Source organism: Orussus abietinus, unplaced genomic scaffold (assembly GCF_000612105.2).
Source record: "Orussus abietinus isolate OABI.00-Male unplaced genomic scaffold, Oabi_2.0 scaffold23, whole genome shotgun sequence".
Classification (NCBI taxonomy): Eukaryota; Metazoa; Arthropoda; class Insecta; order Hymenoptera; family Orussidae; genus Orussus; species Orussus abietinus.
In genome coordinates, this window is record NW_019394258.1 from 164,024 (window position 1) to 172,608 (window position 8,585).

Below are 8,585 nucleotides of genomic sequence, written 5' to 3' on the forward strand. Positions count from 1 at the left end.
TCATGAGATATCTTGACGTTTCATAAATATCTTGACGTTTTGATATACACATATGACGCTTTCATAACACCTTAAAAAAGATTCACAACGGATTGGCCTAAAGCGGGGCTCTTACAAGCTGTAGCAAATTTACATGTTACTTTCTTCACTTATTCGGGGACTAGGAGGTTTCTAAGTGCACATAGGCATTTTCTATGAGTCACTATTTCGGATTTCATTTTTAATCATAATCTGAGGATTTTATGATGAACCTTGGCGTTTGGAGAGATCACTTTGCGTGGGGGGATTTTGTTAAACGAAGTGTCAAAATAGCGGATTAAGACAGAATTGTGGTTAGTCGAAGCGTGTTTAATTAGAAATTTAAATCCAGATCTGCAAACCGCATTATTACGTCAAACATCATTTTTAATCGTAATCCTGAGGATTAACTTATGAACCTTGGCGTTTGAATAGATCACTTTGCATGGAGCGATTTTTGTGGAGCGAGTTGTCAAAAGAAAGAACTGTGGTTAGCCGAAGCGGCTTCTATATCCGCGTGTCTTATTAGGAATTTAAATCCAGATCTGCAGGCTGCATTAACACGTCAGACTGACAGGCACCGGAGCAGCTTAATACCGTGTACAGCACTGCATTGGCTTATGTAAACCCGTTTACGCTATGTTCATTACGTAAAAGCAGTCGCGATACCAATCGCAATGTCCTTACCACGTCCTGCCATTGGAAGACCGTCTCTCTCTCTCCTTCGTTTCTCACGCGGAATAATTATTCAGGATTGAAACGTAAATTTAAATGCACGTGCGCACTCGGTACGCGGATTTTCAAAGCCGCGAGAAGTGACACATTCCCCGAGAGCCGGGAAATGCCTTCAACGTTTTCATACAATTTTTATAGCGATTCAATTATAGCAATCCCGTAGAAATACGCGTTACCCGTGTATATCATTAAATGCGAATATCCCAGAGCATTTTGATTGGTATGGGAATTATGTAAACTCTCGTTAAAGCGCGCAATTAAGTCCGCCCAGGGAAATTCGATTCGGAATTCGATTGGATTTGCAAAACGCGTCGGCGTGAAATAAAAATCCCAATTGTTTGTACCGATGGGAAGAGACATTACCGAGTCGCTTTACGGATGGATTTATCGAGAAGAAGGAAATGAACCACGGGAAATGTGCATGTAGGATTGTACGCGCCCGTTCGTGATTACTCATTAAGAGTTGCATAATCTACGGGATAAGAACGCGAGCACGGCATTCGTTAATTAAAATGTGCGAACGAAATTTAATCTCGACGATCGAGTCGCCTCTTCCAATGCAGATTTCGTGCCGCGCATAAATTAAAGTGGTACTAAAATGTATGAAGAAAAAAAAAATAAAAAAGAAAAATCAACTTTGATAAGCCCACATCTATGCGTTCCGAGAATCGGAATATCGTTTTAATATACTCATTGTGTTTAAGAGGACTAAAGTTAATTAAAAGGTGTTCGTAATTTCGGAGCAATTATTCCGAAGTAGGGACATTTTTCTCGGGGGGGATGGGACGTGTAAGAATAATAATAAAATTGGAACGTTCAGGCGGGTCCTTTTCGCCTCCTTTTCGGGTATCCGGAGACCGTTTAACGACGCCGTTACACGAAACCTATGGGTACTGTAAATGGTAGCGGTATGTGGAACATATGTACAGCATGTGCCTCCTCGAGAAGAATTCGCCGAATAGAAAGACAATGGGGCATAAAGGACAAAGGCGATAGGAAACGCCTCGAAACGGCCGTGACAACGATTCGGTACCGGTCCATGGGTGTCGTACAAACCCGAACCGATGCGAACAACAAATGTCTTTGTTGGCATACTCACAGTTTCCTGCCTTTTAGACCGCGCCAAGGCCTCCACCTTGAGGACCGAACTTAAGAGGGCTCCGAGCTTTAAACCCCAAGTACGAAGTCCCGAAGTCCCTAGACACGCCTAGCAAGGCTTTAAGAAACTCCGCGAGAGAGAATTCACCCCATGGATACGAAAGAAAAAAAAAAGGAAGGAACTGAACCTCAATAACAAAAAGAAACACGCGTCAAATGGATGGCCGCACATCACAGACGTTTTCCACTCCGCTCGAGTATAGCAACCAGCGCTGCGTATTTTTCTCACTCTCACTCTTAATCATTTCCAATACTCAATTTGGCGAGTTTTTCGATAAACCTCGAGTGGGTTGAAAAATTGCACGTTATGGTAGAAGAGAGAGGAAAAAAGGAATTAAACATTTCCCGGGAGAGGGAGTGCAGGCTCCGATAAGCGAAGCGACAAAGTCGTGGCTCGGTGGAAAAGTTTCCGGAAAAAGCCGGGCATTCGTCATTCGGGGTGAAAAATGTACTTTCGGCGGTTCTCTCCCAGCTCCTCCGTTCCGACCGGAAAAGCGGCGAAAATCTCTCGGGAAGTGCCGCCGCGGTTGGACCCCTCGGTTCCTGGACCTAGGCGGAGCATTGTTCGCACGTAAATGTAGGTTAGGTCAGGCATGTGGCCAGTTTCTATGAGCAAGCTCGAGGAGACAAGGTAATACTGGTTTTCTGCGAGTCGAGCCCACCGTACTCGTCCCTTACTGGTGCAGGTACACGTACTAGTACATACAAGGCACGTACTAGTGCAAGAACACGTACGGATAGTCCGGTTGCGTCCGTTCGAAAACTGGACCAACTATCTGGGCTACTCGCGCTCGGTTCTTCCGCCTTTTCTATTTTCCCTATTTTTCATATTTTTTCTACATCTTTTTCTCCACTCGTCGTCTCTCTCTAACATCCGGCCTGCTCGGAGAAAATCGATGCGTCAGTCACGGGAAAGTCATCGAGTACCCATAACCCTTAAACGGAAATTGGGTCATCTAGATCCAACATCATCGTAAGTGTATACTGAAAATATAAACGTCTCTCTTAAAAAAAAGGAAAAAAAAAAGAAGGAAAGATTTACGCGGCTTTTATTCCTACTACTGATATTCGCAAACACACTGATAAAAATCCATGGAAATTTACATACACTTTTAAACACTTCATAACTTCAGTTTCAAGTAGAAAAACGTAAAATGGGAGAATTAGAAATTATAAAACGTATAAATACACCTAATATTGTAGATTTATCGTATTGGTGCATGTTTACTTGAATTCAATGTAATATCACGTTATAACTTTCTGTCATTTAACTAGGATGCTGAATGCGATATTACGGAGAGAATGTAATTTTTCTGTCATTTGTCGTGACATCGAAGTAACCAATGATTCAGTACGTAAATTGACTTGGGTACTTTTATCAGTGTGCGTGAAAATCCGGCGAAGTGCCGGTTTGTGTGATGACAATGGGTCAAAATGATTTAATTACCGTTTGAGGGTCATACGCGAGTGATCAATGAGGATCATCGTTCGAAGTCTTATGACATTTGCTCCCCTTTGGTAGGATAAATTCGCTAAGGAAAATCATTTCCTCATAAAATTCCGCCCGATAGGGATTTACTCAGTCGACGGATTCCGCGAAAGTTCCGGGGAGATTTCCTTTTTCGCCCAACTATGCCTTTTTATCCGGGAGCATTTTACGGGAGTGCAAGGAAACGGCGGATTCCTTCGTCCGGAGTTTAAGCCCCATTTAACTTCGCAATGGATCATTTTTCAACTTTTGTGCCTCCCGAAGTCTCCGCCAACTTCGGCAACTTCCGACCGAGTTCCGATCAAGGGCGATTTCTCTACGAATGGAAACGTCCGTACTTTTATTCCCGCAAGAAAGGGAATTGTCGCCGGTTTGACGCGATGCAATTTCAAGGATAATGGATGATAAAAATGAAAGGAAAAAAAAGACACAAATCTGTGTTAAATATCTGAAGGCCGTATCACCCTTCAGGCACGCTCTACGGATATCTCGGCAATCAAGGGAAAGTATTTACATGTAGGTAATTAATTTTGCGGGTGTACTGGTTAATCGAAGCAACCTCTACGCTACCTAAATCATTACAGGGGTTGCTGGCTCTAGAGGGGTGCTCTACTACAATAATCCATGAGACCAAAATCTCCTGCATTGTCGTGAAAATCCGCATCTCGAAACTGCAATTAGTGAGCCGGCAATGAACGAGAAAAAAAATGAAAAAAAAAAGATAAACCCTCCCATAATGAGTCCTCCGATAATTTCCAAGCCGGACGGACGTGGAGTGATCATATCGAATTAAAAGAACAAATATATCCTCGTTTGCATAAGACATTATCATTCGAGCCCGGTCAATTACCCCCTTCGGCGAGGATCTCGCATTTTGAAGCCATGTTAATCTCCGGGAGATTAAATTAAGAGGAGCGTTTTGTCGCGAATTATGCCCCCGGCGCAGTAGGCAGGATAATCATTCGATATCGAGGAGAAATTGGATCAGGAAGTACCAGCGATCGATCATCTATCTTATCAAAATCGACACAGCGAACGCACCTAATCGCGTTGCGTCTCTTCAGGGTCCGAACTTTCGGCCTCCGGGCACCCGGAGCCCTTTTGAGCAGTTCGCTAGAATGACAGAATAAATTCAATAAACTCCATCAAACCACCACAAGTTCCATAAGCCAAAATAACTGGCACCCCAAGGGTCATCCGCCATCCGCGTTGATATTTTACTATTGAAACCTCTAACTAGAGTACACCTAGATTTCCAGATGACATAAGGAAGGGTACATAACCTCTATACGATTGGGGTTTAAACCCTAAAAGTAAAGGTGGAATTTAATTTCTAGGATTTAACTCGCAGGATTATTGATTAAGTAGAATGTAGGATGTAAGGAGTGAGACCAAAAGAGGTCGTTTAAATTCTGCAGGGTAGAAACAGGACGGGAATTTCGAGTTGACCAGGGGCCCTAATGTTACCAGAAATTGGCCATGATTAATTCCACCTTAGATTTTTCTATTCTTGCCCCTCGACGCGACGTGAGTAATTTGCATGATTATATTCGCTTCGCTATTTTTAAAAACAATTAATCGGCCATATTCTACCGAAGGAAAGTCCGCTGCAAACGAAGTGGCCTTTACGCAGCGGACTGACTGCTCTTTGCAACGAGCAAGTATCCCGCAAGTGCAGGACTAGCTCTGACCTCCCCTCATTGTTAATTTTCCCCCTCGTCCTTTTTCAGCATAAATCCTCCCCGGAATTTTTCAGGGTCCAAGACAGGCCCTGCCCTTGAAGGTTCGCGTCCGTGAACGCGTTCGAGGTGGAGGTGAGGCCCTCCAGGTGATGGTCGAAGTTCAAGGCGACCCGAGTCACGAATCCCAAGTAGACATCGTCCCCTCGCATCCGGCGGAAACGCGTAAACTTGCTTTTCTAACCGGACAACCTGCTAATCGGCACCTCGAAGGCAAACAGGTGGCTCCAGGCCTGAGAAATACAACAAAGCCAAGATTCCCCCGACTAGTTTCCGGATTCTATTGTGATCCACGAGAGAGCGAGAGAGAGAAATAAAAAAGTGCGAGCCGATTACCCGGACCTAAGCTGAGGTCATCAGACATGTCTATCAAATGGATAACCGCCTATACGAATATCAGAAAATTTATCAAGAAAAAAAATGTATAAAGTACCGCGCGTATATTTTGGGATACTTGAAGGTGTTCCTGAACTTTGGAAAAAAGGAACTACCGACAGAAAAAAAATAATCGTAGTTGTCGCTGACACGAAAGCACAATAAATCAGGATAAACATTACTAGATAGATAACATAGGAAGTACACAAATAATTTATAAATGTGTGATCGTTGTCGTACAAAGTTAGGAGGCACTGTCCCAAAATTTGCACAAAAAAGGTTTATCACGTCAGATTAATAAATGATGAAAATTCCAAGGGGGCATTTTTAACAATCAATAAAATCTCGATCGAGTCTTAATTCGAGCAGTAGATTAAAGTTCTAAATATCATGAATTTCTCCCTTTCACAACTCCTGGTATCGCAATTTTAATGACCACCGGTACACGCAAGAGCGAGGATGATGCACCGACAAATTTCGACGGTTTCTCGTGTATAAATTCGAAACCGTAGGAATTTTCCGTGAAAAAAATTTCCCAGAGGTAAAATGTTAATGACTCGTGCTCTCGGGAATGATAGTAGGCCTTTACGGTAGTATCGTAATTACCGAGCCACCCTGTGTACAGGAGCTGTAATTAGGGATTTCCTTCGCGGAGTAATGCGTCTGCAAGATGGAGTCGCGTTGGCGCAGTTCTTGAAGAAAGCAGAAAAAAAAAGGAAAGAAAAGAAAAGAAAAGAAAAAGGCGAAAGGGGGCTAAAAAATGTCCGCGCATATGTTTCCGAGGGCATCGTAAAAGCCGTCCACGGTGTCAAGAGGTGAAACCGGCAAGAGAACCGGTTAATTGCAGGCGCCGTCGTTAAGAAGAAGCACCTGCAATTACCGAGTTCCTCCGGGCTTATATTTCCGCGTGGAAACGTGACAATCGAGCCGAACGCGACGACGATTCGCGGATTCCCTGGGGAAGACGTCCGTGCCATCCCCTGAGAAGATCCCACGAAAGGACGAGCTTTAACTTTACCGGCTAACGCGATAAACATCTATGTATACACAAAAGAACGAGCTAAGATGTTACGAAAGAGTCATTCCATACATATCGAAACGTCAAATATTGATAAAAAACTCATATCCAAACAGAGTGCACCGAATGATTTGAAAGTGAGGCCCTAAGGAAGAAAGTGATGTTCGTAAAAATTTAGTTTCACAAAAAGACGTATTTTCTTTTTTTTTTTATTTATTTACCCCAGATGAGAAACAGTGGCATATTTTCCCTAGAGAGAAATGAAATTTCGTGGACATCAGGGTTTTCCTCAGGGTCTCTTCCGTTTGTCGTTTTCACGTACATATGGAATTATTCTTTCATTACGCCTTAACTTCACCGATTAACGCGATGATTTTTTAGGACGTTTATGGGGTTCGACGCCGACTTTTTACCAGGCAAACTGACCTACGTTCGTCCCACCTCCTACCCCATAATGATTGCCTAAAGGCTCCTCAAATCTAGACAAGAGTGCTTCTAAGGATGACGATAACAACGATGACGGTTTAATAAATGTTTTAACGAGTGCAAGGCGTTACAGCAGTCCAAATGCGAATGAAACGTTCAACTGGGAAGGTGGGTCGAGTTTTCCATGTGAAACTTCTTTAGCCACGGCACGATAATGTCAGCTGGTCTTCAAGGCCATGCGTCACCCGTGATTCGTGACGAGGGAAAAAAAAAAAATCATCATCGCTGATAAGCGAAGTTCCCCAATCGAGCTGAAAGTAAGGTCAGGAATATGTGCCCCAGATCATAGTAATCGAGTGTCTGGTTTTTAAATCGTTAAGAAACCTACCTGTCCGAATAACCCAACATTCTAATTCCTCTCTAGCGAGCCAACCATAAAAATAATCTATCGCGAGCACATTAACAAAATAATAATACATTTTAAATTCCCAAATAAGATTCCCCCTTTGAAAATCGTGTGTACATATTTCGTATATTCCTTATGATTTTCCGGCAAATGAGTCGCCCGAAGTAGGTGAAGCTTCTTCCCATAGACCGGATAAAGAAAATGTTCACCGAACCAGAGAAGTATTTCTTCGGACGGATCCAAAAAAGAATATCTGGTTAATTCAAAGAATAATTATTAGACTCAAATGAAATCGATTTAATCGGATGCGACGTTTTATCGTGACGACTTACTCGAGCCAGATAAACTATGCTTTGAATTAGAAACATATTTCTTCGGTGCTATTTAATATTTCCTCGGTGGTATTCAACATTTTCTCGGTACTATTCAACATTTTCTCGGTACTATTCAACATTTTTTCGGTACTATTTAATATTTCTTCGGTTGACTGAATTTTTTTTTCACAGCGTAGTAAAAGCGCATCGGGCGCTTCGAAGGACCTTCTCAGGGGGGGGGGGAAGGAGGGGATTCGCATTTCATATTCCTCCGGTGCGAGGTCCGTCCCGAGGACACCTACCAGTGTAGCGTTTTGAGGATCCTCATGGCGGCGTGGCTTCCACTCGATCCGTCCTTCGTTCCTCTCAGGGACGCTCGTCCAGCCCGAGGCCTCGGCGCTCTACGTAGCCGGAATTTCAATCGCCTCTTTCCGAGGGCCCTGTCGTTAATTTCCTCCCCATTTCCCCGATCAACGGGTCCAAAACAGCCCCGGCGAGGGCAGCGGGTCCCTTCCGCACCCTCTCGAGGACTATTCCCGGAGTCCTTCGACTCCCGGACGTGGGTCCTTCCCTCGGACAGCGTCGGTCGAGCCGATAATCGAGGCTTCCTGCTTCTCGAGGTGTAATTGGTAGACTGTCGGGATTACATGTACCCGTTTACACCGGTTACGTGTCGTATCCTGTGCCCTTCCCATTCATATCCTCTCCTCTCGAATTCCTCGTATATCCCCTATTTCCAAATATCTTCCTACATCTTCCATCTTCCTCCATGTACGAATGGATGCTTCAAGGTAGGTTTCGCGATTTCCGCTCTTCCTCCCCTTCTCTCAATCCCTCCCACTCCACTCAGCGACCAGTATTCCGTCGACTCTCCTCTCCCGCGATTCGTCGTTCCCGTCGATCGCGC